At 34.8% G+C, this 19,916-nt stretch overlaps 1 protein-coding gene across 1 annotated transcript in view; it reads right to left on the bottom strand.

The window, feature by feature from the left end:
* PBX1 (PBX homeobox 1) overlaps positions 1-19,916 on the bottom strand; it is a 657,632-nt gene that overhangs the window by 505,811 nt on the left and 131,905 nt on the right. The window lies entirely within an intron of this gene.

The raw sequence follows: 19,916 nt of genomic DNA, 5'->3' as shown, positions 1-19,916 counted from the left end.
AACATTTTCACATAAACATAGACACATAGAATGCTAGTACTTTTATTTAGATTCTGTTGACTATAGATAAATTTGGGGAGCACTGACATTTTTAATATAATGAATTTTTAAATCCATTCCTTAAATTCCTTGGATCTTTCCCCCAACCAACCTCAGAAACTTCATTCGTTTATTAGTGCCTGCTAGCTTTTATAAGTATTTTGCTTTGTTGAATCATCTGTTATGTAAATATTCAATATTGTGTTAGTCATTCTGACTTGCTTTACTACACATATTTACTTTAAACACCTTCCATTTTGCTATAAATGGCAACATTTTGTCTTTCCTTATGACTGAATAGTATTCCATGGTGTGGATATAGCACATCTTCTTGATTCACTCATCTATCAATGGGGATTTAGGTTGTTTCCATGTCCTAACTTCTGCAAATAATGCTGCAATAAAAACTGTAGACCATGTAATTTTTTTGAATCTATAGTTTCATGTTCTTTGAATAGATGCCCAAGAGTAGGATTTTTGTGTCATAACACATTTCCATTTTTAGTTTTTAAGACAAATGTCTATAGATTTCTAAAATGTCTGCACCAGTTTACATTCCAACTAATGTAATACAGTTCCTCTTTCTCTGCATCCTCTCCAGCACTATTGTTGTTGTTTTTTAAATATGTGCCATTCTCATGGGTGTCAGATGATATCTCATTGTGGTCTTCACCTGCATTTCCATTATTGAAAGCAATGATGAACATTTTTCCATGTATCTTGTGGCCTTCTGGCTACACTCTTTGGTGAATTGTCTGTTCAAATCTGCTGCCCATTCAATAATCAGATTTTTTTCCTCTTTTTTTTGCAGTTTATTTTTTATTTTTTTAATTTTATTTTTATATTCCCCATACAATTACATCCCCCTTTTTTTGACCCCAATCCCTCTTTCCGCCCTCCCCCCCAATAATGTGTCTCTGGTTCATAGTTGTTTGTTGATTTTGATTTTTTCTTTCTTATAGTTATTCTTTTTCCTGGTCCCTTATTTAGGTTTTCTAGATTCCTGCTATGAGTGAGACCATCCAGTATTTTTCTTATTCTTTCTGGGTTATTTCGCTGAGCATGATCCCTTCCAGCCCCATCCAAGTTGCTGCAAACTGCATGTGTTTATGTTTTTTGATTGCTGAGTAATATCCCATTGTGTATATGTACCACATCTTCTTGATCCAGTCATCTATTTGGGGGCATTTGGGTTGGCGAGGATGTGGAGAAAAAGGAATACGCCTGCACTGCTGGTGGGAGTGCAAACTGGTCTAACCATTATAGAAAGCTATGTGGAGATTCCTCAACCTAAGAAAGATGGAGCTTCCATATGATCCAGCAATTCCACACCTAGGTATTTACCCAAAGGACACAGAAACATTAATTCCAAAGAGCACCTGCACCTCTATGTTTATAGCAGTACTATTTATAATAGCTAAGCTTTGGAATCAGATTTTTTTTTAACTGTTACATAATTTTTTAATGTTTTGACTATTAACTCCTGAACAGTTGTGTGCTTGTGAATACTTTCACCTATTCAGTTGAATGTTTTTTTAAATGTACTTGCATTTCCTTTTGCTGTGTAAGTTATTATTTAGTTATTTTTAAATTTTCCCATTTTAAAATTGAGACATAATTGTTATATAACATTACATTAGTTTCAAGTATGCAAAATTTCCTTTTTGATGTATGCCAAACTTCAGTCCTTAAAGGAAGCCTTCTCTGACCTACTCAACTTACTCATGCCACCCCATCCCATAACTCTCAGAATTTGTTCCTTAATAAAGATACTACCTTGTAGAGCTGTGCTTACCTTGGTTATGGGCACAGTAGTGATTCAGAGGTGATTTATTTTTTTTGTTGTTGTTGAGGTAACATTGGTTTACATTGTTATTTTTAGAGGTTGTATTTTAGAGGTATAGGATTTCCCACTTTAGGTGTTGTTACTATACTACACCCACCACCAAAGCACCCACAATCCCAAACTTCAAACTATATTACAAAGCCATAATAATCAAAAGAGTATGTTACTGGGTCAAAAATAGATAAAAGTTTTTTTAATTTGAGGTAATCCCAATTGTTTATTTTTTGCTTTTATTTCCTTTCCTATAGAGGACACTTCTCAAAAATCATCTTCATTACTCATGTGATAAACATATCTCCAATGTTTCCTTCCAAATATATTATTGTTACAGGTATTAGTATCTAAATCAGGTTATGTGATGCCTCCATTTAGCTTTTTTTCCTCATCATTAATTTTGCTATTTGAGGTCTTTTAAGGGACCATATAGATTCTAATATTTTTGTTCATTTTCTTTGAAGAATATTGTTGATATTTTAATAAAGAGTGCATTAAATTTGAATATTGCTCCTGGAGAAGAGTCATTTTGATTATATTGTTTCTTTCCATTCATGAGCATGGGATGCCTTACTATGTCCTTACGTCATGATCTAAATCTTCCAATAACATTTATTTTCAATAACATCTTATTTTCATTATATAAGTTCTTCACCTCCTTGGTCAAGTTAATACCTAGCAATTTACTTCTTTTGAAGTGATTTTGAATGAAATTATTTTCTTACTTTTGTTCTTTGTGCTCACTGTTTGTATATAAAAATGCAACAGATTTTTGCATTTTGTAAACTGACACTTAGCTGTATTAATTTATTTTTTCTAAAAGATTTTTAGAGAGGAGTTTAGTGTTTTCTCTAATGTGTATCATTATTTCTGTACTTGCAGAAACCTACAGAAATATAATAAACAGAACTGGTGGGCATTTTTGTCTTGAAATGCTTGTAAGAGTTCATCACTACGTAGGTATTTGCTGTTTTGTGCATACATGTTATCATATTATGAATGTTGTATTTTATAAAGTGCATTCCTCTATTGAGAAAAGTATATGATTTTTCTACTTTATTTTGATAATGTGGTAAATTATGATGAATTTTCAAAGTTTGACAAGTCTTACAGTCCTAGAATAAGCAAAGTTTGGTCAAGATACATTTTATTTTCTATATTTTTTGTTTTATTGTTATTTTATATTTTAGGGTATTTTATATCTACTTTGATAAGAGCTATTGGCCTACCTTATAATTGCATTTTTCCTTTCCTGTCAGATTCCTGTCTAGTTTTGGGATCAAGAAACCATAGAATAATTTGGTAAGTATGATTTCCTTTTATTTTTCTCAGGAACCTATTATTTTTAATATATATTCAAGTAAATATTATGTTTTCTCTTAATCCCTAGAGAAACTCACCAATAAGTCAGATGGATTTGAAGTTTTCATTGTGAAAATAAATTTGCATTTTTTAACCTTTTTATATATTCATCCAAATTTTCAAATTACTGGCATAAAATTATTCACTGTATTCTCTTATCATTTTTACATATTTGTAAAAGCTAGAGAACCTATAATAGGTTTACTTTTTCATTTTTTTATACCAGTAGTTTGTGCCTCTTCTTTCATTTTGTTTTTTCCTGATTGATTTTGTTAAGGAATTTAAATTTTATTAATCTTTAAAAAATTAATTTCAATCCTCTTGGTTCCTCCAATATACTTTAAAATATTTATCATTGATTTGTGTTCCTTTTTTCTATACAGATATTTGTTTAATTTGTTATTTTTTTCTCTTAGTCCTTTGAATTGATTGTTATATGGGTATTTTTTTCTTGCATATGTATTTTTTTTTTTTTTTGCATATGTATTTAAGAATTCTCTAAACTTCCTTCTAAGCTTAGCTCTAAATTCATCCCATAAATTTGATTTGTTATGTTTTTATATTCATTCAGTTCAAGGTATTTTTTAATTTCCCTTAGGATTTCTATTTTGACCCAGGGGTTAAGCAGGACTACATTGCCTAATTTGTAAACATTTGACCATTTTCCAGGTTTTTTGATTTTATTTCTAGCTTAATTCCATTATTGTCTGAGAACACACTACATGTAATTTCAAAACCTTGGATTTTCTTTTTGTTTTCTTTATAGCCCAGCGTATGGTCAATTTGGGTAAATTTGGTTTACGTCTGAAAACTGTTTTTTATGCAGGAATTGGATGTAGGATAAAATGTCAATTAGGCTAAGTTTGCTAATTGTGTTTTCAAGTATTTTATTTCTCTAGTGATTTTTGGTCTGCTTTTTAAATCATTTACAAAAAGAAGTGCATTACAATTTCCAACTATGATTTATTTTTATTAATTTTCCTTCATAGTTTTAAAATATTTTGTCCGTTTTCTATTGTATATCCTTCTTGTCATTTTTCATGTTTATATATAATTGTCCTTTTTAAATTTTGATTAAATTGGATAGTTATTCATCTATTTTATTAAGTGTGAGAACTCAGAATTTTGATTTTAATTAAATCTTTTTTCTATTAACTCCCTTATTAGTCCATTTTTATTTGTATTATTTCCACTGTATGTATGTGTAGTTGGTTTATTTTACTGCTCTATTTCTACCTTTTTTGAGCTGAGTATTCTGACATTAACCCTTTGCATCGTATTTTTTTAATATATTTTATTTTTATATTCCCCATACAATTGCAACCCCCCTATTTTGACCCCAATCCCTCCCTCCCCGCCCCCCACCCCCCCCCCCATAGAGTGTCTCTGGTTCATAGTTGTTTGTTGATTGTGATTTTTACTTTCTTATAGTTATTCTTTTTCCTGGTCCCTTATTTAAGTTTTCTAGATTGCTGCTATGAGTGAGACCATCCGGTATTTTTCTTTTTCTTTCTGGCTTATTTCGCTGAGCATGATCCCTGCCAGTGCCATCCATGTTGCTAGTTATGTTGTTTTAAGGTAGTGGAGTTTCCATTAGCTAAATTATTCTTATTCATATTTATGTCTTGTTGTTATAGTAATTTTTGAAAGATAAATATATTTTTTAGTATTCCATGGGGAGGGTTGTTAGTTTGACAGTGTTTTATAATATTCATAGCTTAAGATCATTAACTTCTGCTAGTGTAATTAAGTACAGTTCTATGGCTATCATCTTTGTTTCATGGAGGTTTGTTTTGTGGGAAGCATTTGGTGTCCTTTAATGTTAATTTGCATAATTTCCTTTGTCTTGTAAGATCTCTAAATTTCCCCTCTTGCTTATTTTCCCTCCATCAGGTTTTCTCCAAAGTACTTCTCTCCTTTTCTTTTTATCTCCTCTGTCCAAAGCATTATCATTTCAAAATTGTCTATAGTAAGTATGACATATTATGTAAGCTATGTAGATATATAGTACCTATACATGTATATACACACACACAGATAGATCTATATATCTAGCTATATCTATATCTCTGTATCTCTATCTATCTATCTATCTATCTATCTATCTATCTATCTATCTATCTATCTATCTATATGCTCCGAGTATAATTTTCTATTGTTAGCACATATAGGGAGGATTTTCTCTTTATGGTGGTTAACTTACATTAATCATATATCTGATGCTATTTCTATTCTCTTTTGTATATTATCACCATCACTATCATCATCATTACCATTTTAGTTCTCTTGATCTTGGTGGATTCTAGTGGAAGAAGCTTGGGTACCAGATCATTGGGATCCGGTATTTATTTTCCTACTTACAGGTGACTTGAAATTTGGATGTTCTGTGTTTTCTAATTATATTATTTTCACAGGATCATGAAATTTCATTTTTTGTTATTGTTACTATTAATTTTCTCTTGGAGGATAAAATCTGGGCTCCTCATTTATAGTACATCCATCCCCTAGAAATCTGTTACTTTTCCAACACTTTAAAGATACTAATATATTTTCTTCTGCCTTCCAGAGTTTGTTTATAAAAAATAACTTTACTGTAATTATTGCTCCTTTGTAGGTAATATGTTCTTTTCTAGACACTTTAAAATTTGCTTTTTTCTTCAAAAAATTTTTTACTCTGATTTGTTTAATATGACTTTCTTTGTCTTTATCTTTCTTTGGATTTGTAGAGATACTTTAGTATAATGTTTGCTGCCTTTTGTTGGCATAAAAGGTTTTTGGTCAGTATCTTTTCTTATATTGCTTTTCCCCCATTTCTTCTTTTCTCTTTTTCCGAGGTTCCAATTAAATACTATTTATTTGAATTTTGTACTCTATCGTATATTTTTCTTTTCCATACCTCTGATTTTCTATCCCTTTTTTCTTTGTATATTGATCTCAGTAATTTCATTTGGCAGTTCACTAATCTGTTCTTTTGCCATGTTTAGCTTTTACTTATTAGTTGCTAGTTTTAGTTAAATTTTACTTTTAGTGGGCTTCCCCTGGTGGCTCAGGTGGTTGAGCGCCATGCTGTGAAGCTGTCCGCAGCCTCTGCAGTGCCAGTGTGATCCCAGCCTTCCTGCGAGGGACCCACATGGCGCGGCAGACCCCTCCTGTCTCGCCCACTGCTCCCCTCAGCAGTGTATTTCGTCAGTCTGCCTGTTCTGTTCCCTGCTCTGTCTCTGGTGTATCCTCTCACCCTCCTGCGCATCTGGCCTGTATCCCTGTTCTTGTATAAATAAATAAATAAACCTTTAAAAAAATTTACTTTCAGCTCTAGAATTTCTGTTATATTTTTAATAGATTTCTTGTCATCTATGTTGTTAAATACATTAAAATGGTTATTTTGTAGTCAATGTCTACTAATCCCAAGATCTACATCATGTATCTTTTTTATGGTAGTTTTATTAAGATGAATCTACATGCCAGAAAATTAACCTTTTTAATAATATAAACTTAGTACTTTTTAATATACTAAAAATGTTGTGCAACCACCTTTACTTCTAAATCTAAATCTACTTCTCAATCCATGTATTGGCATGTGTCAGTATTTTATTTCATTTTATGGCTAAATAACACTTCATTGTATGAATATACTACTTGTACATTCAGCACTTGATGAACAATTGGATATTTTCTACTTTTAGCAACTGTTAATAATACTGCTATTAACATTCATCTAGAAGTTCCTGTATAGTTATATCTTTTCATTCCTCAGGAAGATACCTATGTGTCAAATTATCAGGTCATATGGTAACTCTATGATTTACCTTTCAGAAGCTGCCATATTTCCTACCCCAAATGGTTGTACTATTTACATTCTCAACATCAAAGTATGAGGGTTTTAAGTTTTCCATATTTTCCACATTTGTACATATCAATCTTTTTAATACTGCTATTAGCATTATCACCATACTGGTGGATATGAAGTGGTATTATGATATTGATTTGCATTTCCTGGATTGAAAGTGTTGTTAAACTTGCTTTTATATGCTTTTTTTTCATTTGTATATATTATTTTTTAAATGCCTACAGAAGTCATTAGTCAGTTGTTTAATGGGAAATCAAGGTCTTCTTTTGCACATTCATTAAGTACCTGGATAAATCTCTTTGAAAATGTTGGCAGGTGGGACTTCTGGATACTCTTATGGGGCATGGATGGATCTGCCCAGTGCCTAGGCCACTAGGGCTGTGGGGTTGGTGGGGGGGTTTGTACACCTCAGATACAGCTTTGAGGACCATTCCCAAAAGCAAAGTAAACAAAAGACATAAATAGCTGGTACTACATCAAACTAAAAAGCTTCTGTGTAACCAAAGAGACAATAACAAAAAATAAGGCAACCTACAAAATGGGAGAAAATATTTGTGTACCATGCAACTGATAAGGGACTAATATCAAAGATCTACTCAGAGCTTATGCAACTCAACTAAAACATAGCATATGTAGTCTAGCTAAAAAATGAGCAGAAAAGCTAAAATGACACTTCTCCAAAGAAGAAATGCAAATGGCCAACAGGCATATGAAAAAATGTTCAACATCACTTATTATCAGGGAAATGTAAATCAAAACCACAATGAGATACTATCACACACGAGTGAGAATGGGCTATATTAAAACAAAAAAATCTGGAAATGACAAATGTTGGCAAGGATATGGAGAAGAAGGAACCCTCTTACTTCGCTGGTGGGAATGCAAACTTGTGCAGCCACTATGGAAAGCTATGTGGAGTTTCCTGAAAACACTAAGCAATGGACCTACCATATGATCAAATGATCTCATTCCTAGGAATCTACCAAAAGGACTTAAGAATATAAATTCAAAAGGAAATCTTAACTCCTATGTTTATTGCAACGCTATTTATGATACCTAAGATATGGAAACATCCCAAATACCTCCCAAGACATGAATGGATCAAGAAGATGTGGTATATATACACAATGGGATACTATTCAGCAATCAAAAAGATAAACTCATGTCACATGCAGCAACATGGATGGAGCTGGGTGCAGGGAGATTATGCTAAACAAAATAAATCAGAAAGAAAAAGAGAAATAGCAGATGTTTTCACTTACAGGTGAAATATTGGAAAACTGAACAAAGGGTCAGGAATAAACACAAAACTAGCAAGCTGACCATAGATCTGTGGCATACAGTAAGGGAGAGAGAGGGGTTAAGATAGGGAAGGGAAGAGCACAAGGGACTATAGGGATGGTTCAGGTAATATGGTGGTGGGAGCAATACAGGGACTGCATTTGAGGGGAGAATTAAAAAATTGTACAAAAACAGTGAGGTAGAAAATAAAAATACATCAAAAATATAAAATCATGTTAACCTGCATTTTTTGCCTTAAATCTGTTATCAAAATTATGTCATTTAAAATTTTTATAGTAAAAAAAAAAACAACAAAAAAATTCTTTGGAAAATATCCAAAAACTTAATCCATATTCCTATTTATATCACTCCTAGTGATCCTTGAAAGTGTCCCAGCATGATGCAGCCATTGATTTTCATGTCTGATGGGCCTCCTGTGTCTCTCATCAAATTGATTGGATACAGAGTCTCTAGGGCCAGCCTCCCAGGGCAGGAAGGAAGCAGTGGTTAGGTGACTAGGAGACCTGAGCAAGAGAAGCAGATCAGTCTCTTCATCTCCCTGCCCTGGTCCTCTCAGGAGACAGGTGACCATGAGGAAGGAGGGGATAGGGAGTATCATTTTCAATGAGTGATTTAATTATAATTTTTAATATTAATACATTTAAGTGTACCACATTATATTTAAGTATACCACTTAAAACTTGCTTTCTATTTGTCTGATGTAATACATGACCCTCACTTGAGTACACTTCTCTCCTCTCACTCTCTCATCCTTGGTATTATTTTAATCATTCATTTTACATCTACATATATTATGAAACCATGAATATATTGCCTTACATAGTCACTGACCTTTAATGAATATTTTAAAATGACAAAAAGGAATTTTTTTGCGCACTGAATAGGCCATTTTCAGAACTTTTAAAACTTTTTTTGGAGATCCCAGATCCTATCTGGTAACTTTTTCTTCCTTAATGGAAAATGCCTTCTAATATTCTACTAGCATAGGTCTCGGAAGCATAATTGCTAACTGGTCCTTTTCACATGACCTCTTGTATCCTGAGTCAGAAGTGTTAATTAGGATAGGAGGTGGAGAACAGACTGGAGATAGGGCAGTGAGTTGAGAAGGGAGGCTTCAGCAGGTAAATGTCACAAAGGCTGTCAGTACAAAATATACTTGTTGAATTCAACAGTAAATTTATTTTCACTTTTTGAAAGTTAGACAAATAGGAGAAGGTCAAGTGATAAAGGCTGAAAATGATTCTAGAGAAAACTTGCTGTAAATGATCACGGGGGTATTAAAATCTATTTTTGTTTCTCTGTTTTTCTACTTAGATCTAATTGTAGACCCATGTTAGCATGTTGTAGTATGCTAACACAGAGGGTCACAAAAGTCACAATTCAGTGCTTAGTATGATATCTAGATAGTCAACAGATATTTGATGCATGCATACAAATATGAATGTGCCAAAGTTGTAGATTTAGAAAACCCTGAAGAAGAGGCTCCTTTCCTTCATGTACGGATGAAATATAAAGAATGCCAAGAAATAAAATGTCTTCTGTCTGCAGCCAAGGGAGGGAGAAGGAGAAGACTAGGGTTGTGGTCACACAGTAGGTAATAGATTCTATAAGACAAGGAAAAAAATACTCCCTAAAACACAATTAACAGGCAGGGAAGGCCTATGTAAGAATAATTACAAATGAACAGCAAATCTAAAAAAATTGATTTCATGAAAAAAAGAAAAGCCTTCTATATCAAACCATTTACAAACAAATTTCAAGTGAAAATAAACATTTGTTAAACGTGTATAATTTTTACCAAAGAGAAATATTCATTACCTCTGAGAGAAAAAGTTATTGCCAAACAATTGAAAAAATAAGTGAAAATGGGTAAAAGACTCCCAATTCACAAGTAAAACAAACAATCAGTAAACATGAAACATATTGCTAATAACTTAGTCAAGGAAATTAGGAATTAAAAGAAGACACCAATTTTAATCTGTCAAATTAGTGAAGGTTTAGAAATAATAAAATTAGTAATAGTTTGTAGTGAGGATGGAAGAATATTGGTTTTGGCTCCCTTTTCATCTGAACAGAATATCGGAAAACTGAACAACATAAAAGAGAACTATGAAATTTGATAGGTACAGACTATAAAAATTTATGTGAGTATTAAAATTTATGCTTTAGCTGACTATTTGATGAAGTGAGAAAATAGTCATGTTCTCCTGCTAAGTGATGTATATATTCACTTTAAAATAATTGTAACTTGCTGTAGCTATATATACATATATATATTTCAGGACAAATACATACCAGTGTCAGGTTTTCTTACTAAATTGCTATATTTTCCAAAAATAGATAATTAAAAATAATGACTTCTATAGTTAGAAAAAGTTAGAAACAGACAGAAAAATATCTGGAAGCAAACAGCAGAAACATAATCATTATTGCATCTAAAGGATGATGATAAAAATATTTATCACCTTTAATTTTAATTTTATTTCCAACTTTTATACAATGAATATGTGACTTTTATAATGGGACAAAATCCTCCATGATCCCAATTATGTGTATGTGTTTATACAAAAAAGAACGGGTAAATGAAGATACCAAAATATCAGGTTTCATGCCTTCTGGGTGGTGCTTTTGATGGTTTTAATTTTCTTTTTTTATACTCTGATATTTTCTATTTAATTAAAACATTTACTATTTGATTAAAATTATTATATAATAAGAAAAATAAAGGTTATTAAGCATTCTTGCTAGGTTGTGTTTATATATTGCTTCACATTTATGTAGTAGTTATGTTTTTGTACTTAACACATACTCTAACTAGAGGCAGAGTTTCTCTGCATGCAGGTAGTGAGTATTTATGTATTTAAATTACTAGCAAATTAAAGCACCATCTAACAGCTTGCAATTCTTGTTGGAATGGAGATGTTATGGCCTGATGTGAAACAGGAGAGAAACATTATGATCGCTAAACAGTTAATCACATAGGGTCCCAGTGACAGGGGAACTTACATCATGCTCATTTTGCTCCTTCTGCTTCTTTTTGTGACTGGGAAAATATGAAAAACAGGAGCAGAAAAGGCAAAAAGAGTGGATGGGTGGTTATACTTTTATTTACTCTTTTAAATGAATGGAGACAGGTGGGTGGCTGACACACATCAAAACAGCATACAAGTAATTGAGGAAACAAAAACCAGCTGAAAGTTGCATACACACTACTAGGAAATCACTTAACCTCAATCTGGACTGAAACCCTAGAACATGTTAGGAGGAATTTTGACATAATATAAAAATTCTAGGTGAGTGGCAAGAAGTGACCTTTTCAATGCCCCATAAAAAGGCAGTTTAGATTAAACAGATTGATAACTTTGAAGACTAATTCAAAAGGATGCAAATTTTACTGAGGCATTGAGTTTCTTGGCTAATGCGCTTTGTGGTAGCAGTATTTTTTTTTCATTTTTTATTGTGTAAGATATATATATATATATACATATATATACATCTGTACATGCATATAATGTATATGTATATTACTACATTTTCATGTGCCAATTGGCAATTTTAATATCCTCTTTGGAAAATGAATATTCAAGTCCTTTGCCTATTTTTTTAAAGATTTATTTATTTATCCATATAAGAACTGGAGTACAGGCCAGAGATGCAGGGGGTGAGAGGACTCACCAGAGACAGAGTTGGGGACAGAACAGGCAGACTGACAGAAATACACTGCTGAGGGAAGCAGCGGGAGAGACAGGAGAGGTCTGCTGCGCCATGTGGATTGCTCCCTGGCAGGCCTGGGATTGAACTCATGCTGCAGAGGCTGTGGGTTGCTTCATAGTGTGGTGCTTAACCCCTTGCGCCACCAGGGAGGCACTCCTTTGCCTATTTTTAAGGTGGGCTTTTGTCTTTTTGTTGTTGAGTTGTAGGATTACTTTCATATATTCTGTATATCAAACTATTATTAATATGTTATTTGTGAATATTTTCTCCCACTCTATAGGTTTTCTTGGTACTTTTTAAATAGTGTCTTTTGATACATGAAAGTTTTAAAATTTGATGAACTCCAATTCATCTATTTCTTTCATTGCTCATGATTTTGGTGTCACATCGAAGCATCCATGGTTGAATGAATGGTCAAGGCCATGAAGATTCATTCCTGTGTTTTCTTTTTAAGTTTTTTCAATGGTTTTTGCTAATCTTAGGTCATTGATCCATCTTTTGATAATTTTTTTGTATATGGTATGATGTGGAAATCCAAATTTATTCTTTGGTATGTGGAATTCCAGATCTCCTCTGAAGAAATTCTTCTTTCACCATTGCATGATTTTTTCATTCTTGTCAAAATCACTTGACTACAGATAGCTTTCTATCTGGACTAAATTCTGTTTCATAAGTCTTTATGGCTAGCCTTATACTAGCATACATTGTCTTGTGTATGTGGCATTGTAGCAAAATTTGAAATGGGGACATGACAGTACTCTAACTTTGTTTTTCTTTTTGAACATTATTTTAGCTATTTGAGGCCCATGAAATTCCATGTGAATCCAGAGATTAACTTTTTCATTCTGTCAAAAGACTGCTGGGGGTCTCCCCGGTGGCGCAGCGGTTGAGCGCTGGGTTGCGAAGCTGCCCGCAGCCTCTGCAGCACCAGTTCCATCCCCAGCTGCTCCCTGGCCACCGGAGGAGGGTCCCACATGGTGCGCAGACCTCTCCTGCCGCCCACTGCTCCCCTCAGCAGTGTACTTCGGTCCTTCTGTCTGCTCTGCTCCCTGCTCTGGCTCTGGTGAATTCTCTCACCCCCCCCCTCCACCCCCCCGCGCTTCTGACTGTACCCAGTGCATGTATAAATAAATAAATAAACAAAAAAACAAGAGTTCTCCTTTTTAAAAAAAAAAAAAAAAAGACTGCTGGAATGGTGATAGTGATTACATTGAATCACTGTGGGTGGCATTAACAATTTGGCAATATTAAGTCTTCCTATCCATGAGCAAGGGATGTCTTTTCAGTCACTTAGGTTATCTTTGATTTCTTTCAATCATATGTTATACTTTGCAACTTTATAAGACTTTAACACTCTTGGTTAAATTGCTGGCCCTTTTAAAATAGAGAGATACACCAATTGGTATCGCTTATATGTGAAATACAGAGAAACCAAACAAAGGGTCAGATGAAGACAAACGTTAAAACCAACCCTTGAAAGGTGAACATAGAACTGAAGTAGCCAGTGTGGGAGGTGAGAACGTGGAAAGGGGAGAGCATAGGAGATTGCTGGGGGGGGACTACAGGTGCTTTGGCTGTGGGAGAGCTGCAGTGACCACACCTGAGGGGAGAAATCATTAGTCGTCAAAATTTAACAAGTATGTAAAACAACAATACTTCACTAAAAATAACTAAATTAATATATATTTCTCTTCTCTTTAAGAACATGAGAGAGAAAAATTGAGTTGAAAAGCTGACGTATTCTGGGCTATTTTCTCCATCTTTTGGGTAAGTAACCTACACTATAGGCAGCTGGGGAATAGACTCAAGACAGTTGGGTCAGTCCTCAGCTGTCTCTTCATGATGACCCACTGAGACGCCTGCTTCAAACGGCCTTGACCCAATGGCTCCTTAATCCAAGTGAGTGGGAAGGTTTTATTACTTCAAAATCTTTTGACAAAAAAGCTCTTAATATTTTCCTGAGACCATTTATAAAACAACAACAGCAGCAACAACAAAATTTTAGCATTTAGGGTAAGACTTAGGAAAAAGATGTGTCTTTTTTGTCTGAAATTTTCTTACTGTCTTTATCTGTCTGTCTTCCTCTCATACAGTTTTTTTTTTTTTTTTTTGGCAAAATGATGTCTTTTTCTTCTTCTAAGAAAAAAGAAAGACTGAATTCTCTTCTGTTTTTCTTTCTTTCCTACCAGTTCTGATTGGTTTTTCAAAAGCTCAAAGCTTTGATGACTGAAAAGTTGAGGGTCAAGCCCATGTCTTAAAATTTATAGCGTAGTTGCTTGGATTTTATAATAATATAGGAATGATAAGGGAGTTGATGGTGTAAAACAAATTACAGAGTTCTAGCTGAGGATTTATGAAAACCCTGGTGCAGTATAAAAAGATCATATATCTGGGGCCTCCCTGGTGGCCCAAGGGGTTAAGATGCAGCACTATGAAGCTATCTGCAGCTACTGAAGCATGAGTTCGATCCCTGGCCAGGGAGGTGATCTATATGGTGCAGCAGACCTCTCCTGTCTCTCCTGCTGCTCCCCTTAGCAGTGTATTTCTGTCAGTCTGCCTGTTCTGTCCCAAACTCTGTCTCTGGTGAGTCCTCTCACACACCCACACCTGGCCTGTACCCCAGTTCTTGTATGCATAAATAAATAAATCTTTAAAAAAATGACATTTCTTTGGAAGCAGATGTCGTTTCTCAACTAAAACTCCTTGGACTTAAAAAATTGTAAGAAGTTTAAAAGAATTATTTTTTGTAGCATTGATAAGAAAATGCTACTACATTAATATTTAACAGAATTTATTCAACAACTTTACAATATTTTGTGTTGTGCCCTTCTAAATAACCCTGAAATGGAGAACTTAGGTTTCATTTTCAGATAATAAAAGAGGACTAGTAAACTAAATGATTGTAAAAGCAAACAGTAAACAAGTGTTGCATATATGTCTACTAGGCCACAGACATAGCATACCTGAGGGATAACTGTCAGATTGTCTATCAGTCCATCTTTTAAAGATAGAAAATGATATAAAATACAAGTACATATCTTTTTTTCTGGAATGATGAAGACCTTTAGAAGCCCAGTCTGTAAAATTCTGAGAAATACTGATGCAAAGTAGGGACAACCTGGTGAATTTCACATGCTTCCCATTTCTACCCCAATCTTAGGAAGAATACTCCTTGCATATTCATTGTGATGAATAGTAACTGTTCTTAAAATCTGGCCTAGTACTAGGGTACTACCTTCAGGGCAGTCTAATCATAATTTGGTCAGCCATGTATTTCCCGTGATTTCAGACTTTTAAAAAGATACAGTATCCAATAAAATGTCTCTTGCAAGTATTTGCAAATAGAAATCCCAAAGTAAAAGGTAGGTAATGATGGGGTCAGAATGGAGGCCTGAAGAGATGTGAAATAGAATTAGCACTAAAACAAATGAAAAACACGTTCACTTTAAACTTGGGAGTAACATGAGTAAGCATAAAGAAACTAGCCTGGAGAGAACAGTGTAAATTTACAGAGAGAAGAGAGACCCTGTGATGCCAAGAAATGTGGGCCATGAAATTTTAGAGCTCATGGCCTCTAGCTCCTTGTTTCTAGAAAAACCTGAGACTTAGAGACCTGATAAACATTGCAAAAGACTAGATAATTAGAGGCAACATGGGGACCTGAACTCAATTTTTCTGCCTCTTCATCCAGAATTCATGACTTCTTTTCCTCTCTGTAAAGAACATTTTTCCTTTCTCTCCCCGGCCCTCCCCCATGTATGGGGAATATAACCAAAATGAAAATGCATACGTTATGCAAAAATGTAAAATGATGTAAGAATTATATAAAATAAAATATTAAAAAATAAAAAAAAATAAAAAACCTCATTTTATAGTAATTAGTTCCTGAAGAAGAGTCCAGAAAAAAAGATGATCCAGAAAAAAGATGTAATGAAGAATATTTTCCTGAAATAAAGGCACAAGCTTAAGTGATAAAAAAAAAAACAAAACATTTTTCCTTGGGTATCTTCTCTTTTTTCTTAATTTATTTCTTTTCTTACAATGTTAATTTTTGCACAGTAATTGGTTTCTCCCCTCAGGTGTAGTCCCGAGAATTCTCCCACCACTGTAGCACCTGAACCATCACCATAGTCCCCTGTGCTCTTCTCTCCCCTGTTTTGAGTCTTCTCTTTCCCCCTCCCCTGCTGGATGCCTCAGATCTATGATCAGCTTGTAAGTTTTATCTTTTTTGAACTTTTGTCCTGTTTCTCCATATTCTACATACAGGTGAAGCCTATATATTTATCCTTTTCCTTCTGACATATTTCACTTAGCATAATCCTTTCCAGCTCCAGCCACATTGTCACAAATGGCATGAGTTTATCTTTTTTGATTAGTGAATAGTAGTCCACTGTGTACATATACCACAAATTTTTGATCCATGCTTCTGTTCTGGGGCATTTGGGTTGTTTCCATATCCTTGGTTATCTTTTTAGGGGAGTTAGCCTGAAGGCTCACCAACAGCCTGAGGATGGACCACATGGATTCCACAAATGCCAACATTTTTTGGGTCTATTTTTTTTTTTTCATTCTCAGTGATCAGAGAGAAGTGGGAAATAAAAAATAATTTTTGCCGAAATTTGAGCATTTAATAGTTTTAAATCCTAGAAAATGATGCACATCACTTTAGGACCTAGGTATTAATGTAGTTTCCTCACTAAATAGAAACACATTGGCCTTATAGTTATGAAATTGTCATAATTATGAAGTTGATAAAGAGTCATTTCAGGCAAAAATAATAGCCTATGGACCATGAGGTCACAGATTTAACTTCCAGATGGTGAGTTAGACAAATTGAGCAAAGTCAAAATTAAGCTTTATATTTCACATTTTTTCCTTTTGCATTGTAAGTGCCATGAGGTTGTTTTCTTGAAGATGGCTGAGTTTTAATTGACTTGTCACCTGTAGTATATATTTCTCATTGAGTAAAAAGCCTGCAAAATCAGCTGGGAGGATTTGCCTGAGGCAAGTTGTCATAACCATTCACAAATCACCACTTGTAGCCGTTTACACCACCTTTGACCCACACAACTTTATGTAACTGATCTCATTTGCCTTTTGCACAAAGGGAGAGCCAAACCTTATAAAATCACCACTGTGTAGTTGTAGATATGGTGATATCAGGCTGAAAGAAAATGATGAAAACAGTGGGCCTGCTAACCTGAATCATATTGGGACCAAGGGTGTCAGAGAAACATGAAGCCACGTAATACTAACCACCATGAACTGAGTGTCCACTGTGTGCCCAGCATTGTACCAGAGCTACTTCATTAAATCATCCTACAAGATAACTCCTGTGATACACATTTTACAGATGCATAGTCTAATATTCAGAGAAGCTGAGATCACCTATAGGAAGTGGCAACCTGGGTTTTAGATTCAGGTATGTTTTCTCTATAGTCCGTGAATTCTCTAGTACATCATCCTGCCTTTTATATGACTGAGAAATTTGAGCAGTGAGAGCAACTTTTGACCTACTAAGATAATATATATGTATATATATATATATATATATATATATATATATATAGAGAGAGAGAGAGAGAGAGAGAGAGAGAGAAACACTTCACAGAAGGAGTAAACAAAGTTGCCCATGGCTCAAGAAATGAACAAAGCCTTATTGATACAAATTCTATGCATGAATGACAGCACACTGCATGTTATAGCAGGTTCTAAGAAGTGGAAGAACTAGGCTTTGCCCTCAAGGACTATATAATGTAGCGGGGGCAATATGATGTGTGCATCAAGAGTGACTAACAACACAGGGCTTATATGATAATAGATGACAAGAAGTACCTTAAGGGTAGGAAAGAATAATGAGAGGATGGAAGGTCATCCTTTCCCCCCAGGAGAACAGAGACTTGTGGTACAAACTATGCCAGAAAAAATCTTTTTGGGATTGCTAATTTCATTTGAACTGGAGATGCTTTCTGGGCTGCTGGGTTGCAGACCCCATTATGATGCTAAAGTTAGACTCTTTATGAAAAAAAGTCTGTGAGTAAAAAGTACATCTGCTTTGTCAAGGGCTCTTTGGGTGGAAACAGGTCTCCTGTCCAGTGTGTGATCTCCAGCTCCCTTTTGGAGACAGAAATGTATACAGCAGGCAGTTGCCAGCTGGGGGAATTTTGGAAGCTGCACTATTGCAAGCAGAAGAATAAAATTGTGAGGTGCTTTTTCAATCCCACAACTCCAAAAAAAAAAATATCTTGTAAGATAAGGAAACACTATTGAAGTTTTCCTGCCTTATCGCTTTCTTGGGTGGTCTCCATGGGTTAGCAAAATGGCATTTGAACTGAGTAATAGTAACCCTCTAGCAATTAGTCAATAACATCCTGTAATCTTTGTCCAACATCTTCTCAAGAATTGGTCCATTGAGAAATAGGGCAGCCACCATCAAACTGAGTGCTGGCTGTCTTCTTCCCTTTTTTGTGTCCTAAATATGTCACCTCAGCATGCCAGGCTGACATGCCTTGGCCCCACTGTCAGGCTTGTTTGTAAAAGCTACCCAAGTCTTTGTTTTACATGCTCCACGTAGTCTTCCCATGTCTGGCTGTATACAGCAATGTCATCAATCAATGCCACACTGAATTCACTCAACTTCATCAGCACTGTGTTTACCTTCATCTTAAATGTTACTAGTGTGTTCCCCTTGCTGAAAGGAACACCCTAAAACATATAGAAACTGAAGTTGTGGCCAGGACTTCCTGTGCAGTGACTTTCCCATAATTATCAGGACTAGATCGTATGCTCTGATTGTTCAAGGACACTCATTTCTGGGACATTTTGCTTTTAGTGTTCCAGACAGAACTCAGGTGAGCAGCATTCAAATTCCATGCTTCTAGCATAGGAAACCTCCTGTTACTTTGATTAATAACCCCAGTCATTAGAAAGATTTACAGTGCTTGTGGCCACCCTGTCTTTGGAATCACAGTAGAATTCAGCACCAAAGAAGGTGGTCATAAAATTGTGCAGAGGAGAGGAAAATGCTGTAACATTAGCTAGAAGAGAAAATGTATCATTGGATGTGGGTATCTTATCTTCACCCAGCTATGAAGTCCAAAGCTTCCTCCTAGCTCCTATGTCTCAAAGGCGCACAAAGGACATGTTTGAGTTTGTATACCTGCCAATGTCTGACTCCATCTCCTACCTGCTTGGTGATCAGTAGCTAAATTATTTAGAGGAAGTGTTTGTGAAGATGCCCAAGTTACTAATTTAACTGACACTGTTACCTCCTTGGGAAATTTTGATGGTAAGGGAAGCTTTGAAAATACGTATGTGTGAGTTGCTTCTGATCTACCATTGCCCTCCCTGCCCCACCAACTCAAGTTTTTAAAGAGAGAGGAAGATATTTTTAATCTAATTTCCTATAAGCCACAAAACATTCTATCAAGGAAGTTGATCTGAAACACAGCATGGAATCTTGAGGTCTGCCCAAGATTCGGTGTGGACACTCTTTCTTTAGAGTCACACTCTTCTACAGAATTATGCTTATTTGCTTGTTTCTTTGTACTTTTACTACTTAAATAGTCACACTTATGGTAAAACCAGAAATTATCTTCTCAGTTTTCTCTTCAGCACTCTATTTAACCCCATTTTCCTTGGGGACATACATTTGTCTAATGTCGAGTTTGTCAGATTGTTAAGTAAATTCAATTAAAAACTGATGATCCAGAGAAGGGTTCTTTGTAAATGAGAAAACATGTGGGCTACTCTTTTTCTCCTTATAAACTTATTCCAGGGTTTCCCTATTGGCCAGAGGTCTGTGCTTCATAT

The sequence above is a fragment of the Talpa occidentalis genome, unplaced genomic scaffold (assembly GCF_014898055.3).
Source record: "Talpa occidentalis isolate TD23 unplaced genomic scaffold, MPIMG_talOcc4v2.1 talOcc4.12, whole genome shotgun sequence".
Classification (NCBI taxonomy): domain Eukaryota; kingdom Metazoa; phylum Chordata; class Mammalia; order Eulipotyphla; family Talpidae; genus Talpa; species Talpa occidentalis.
The sequence above is the reverse complement of the archived record's forward strand: the minus strand, read 5'-3'. Positions and strand labels throughout refer to the sequence as shown.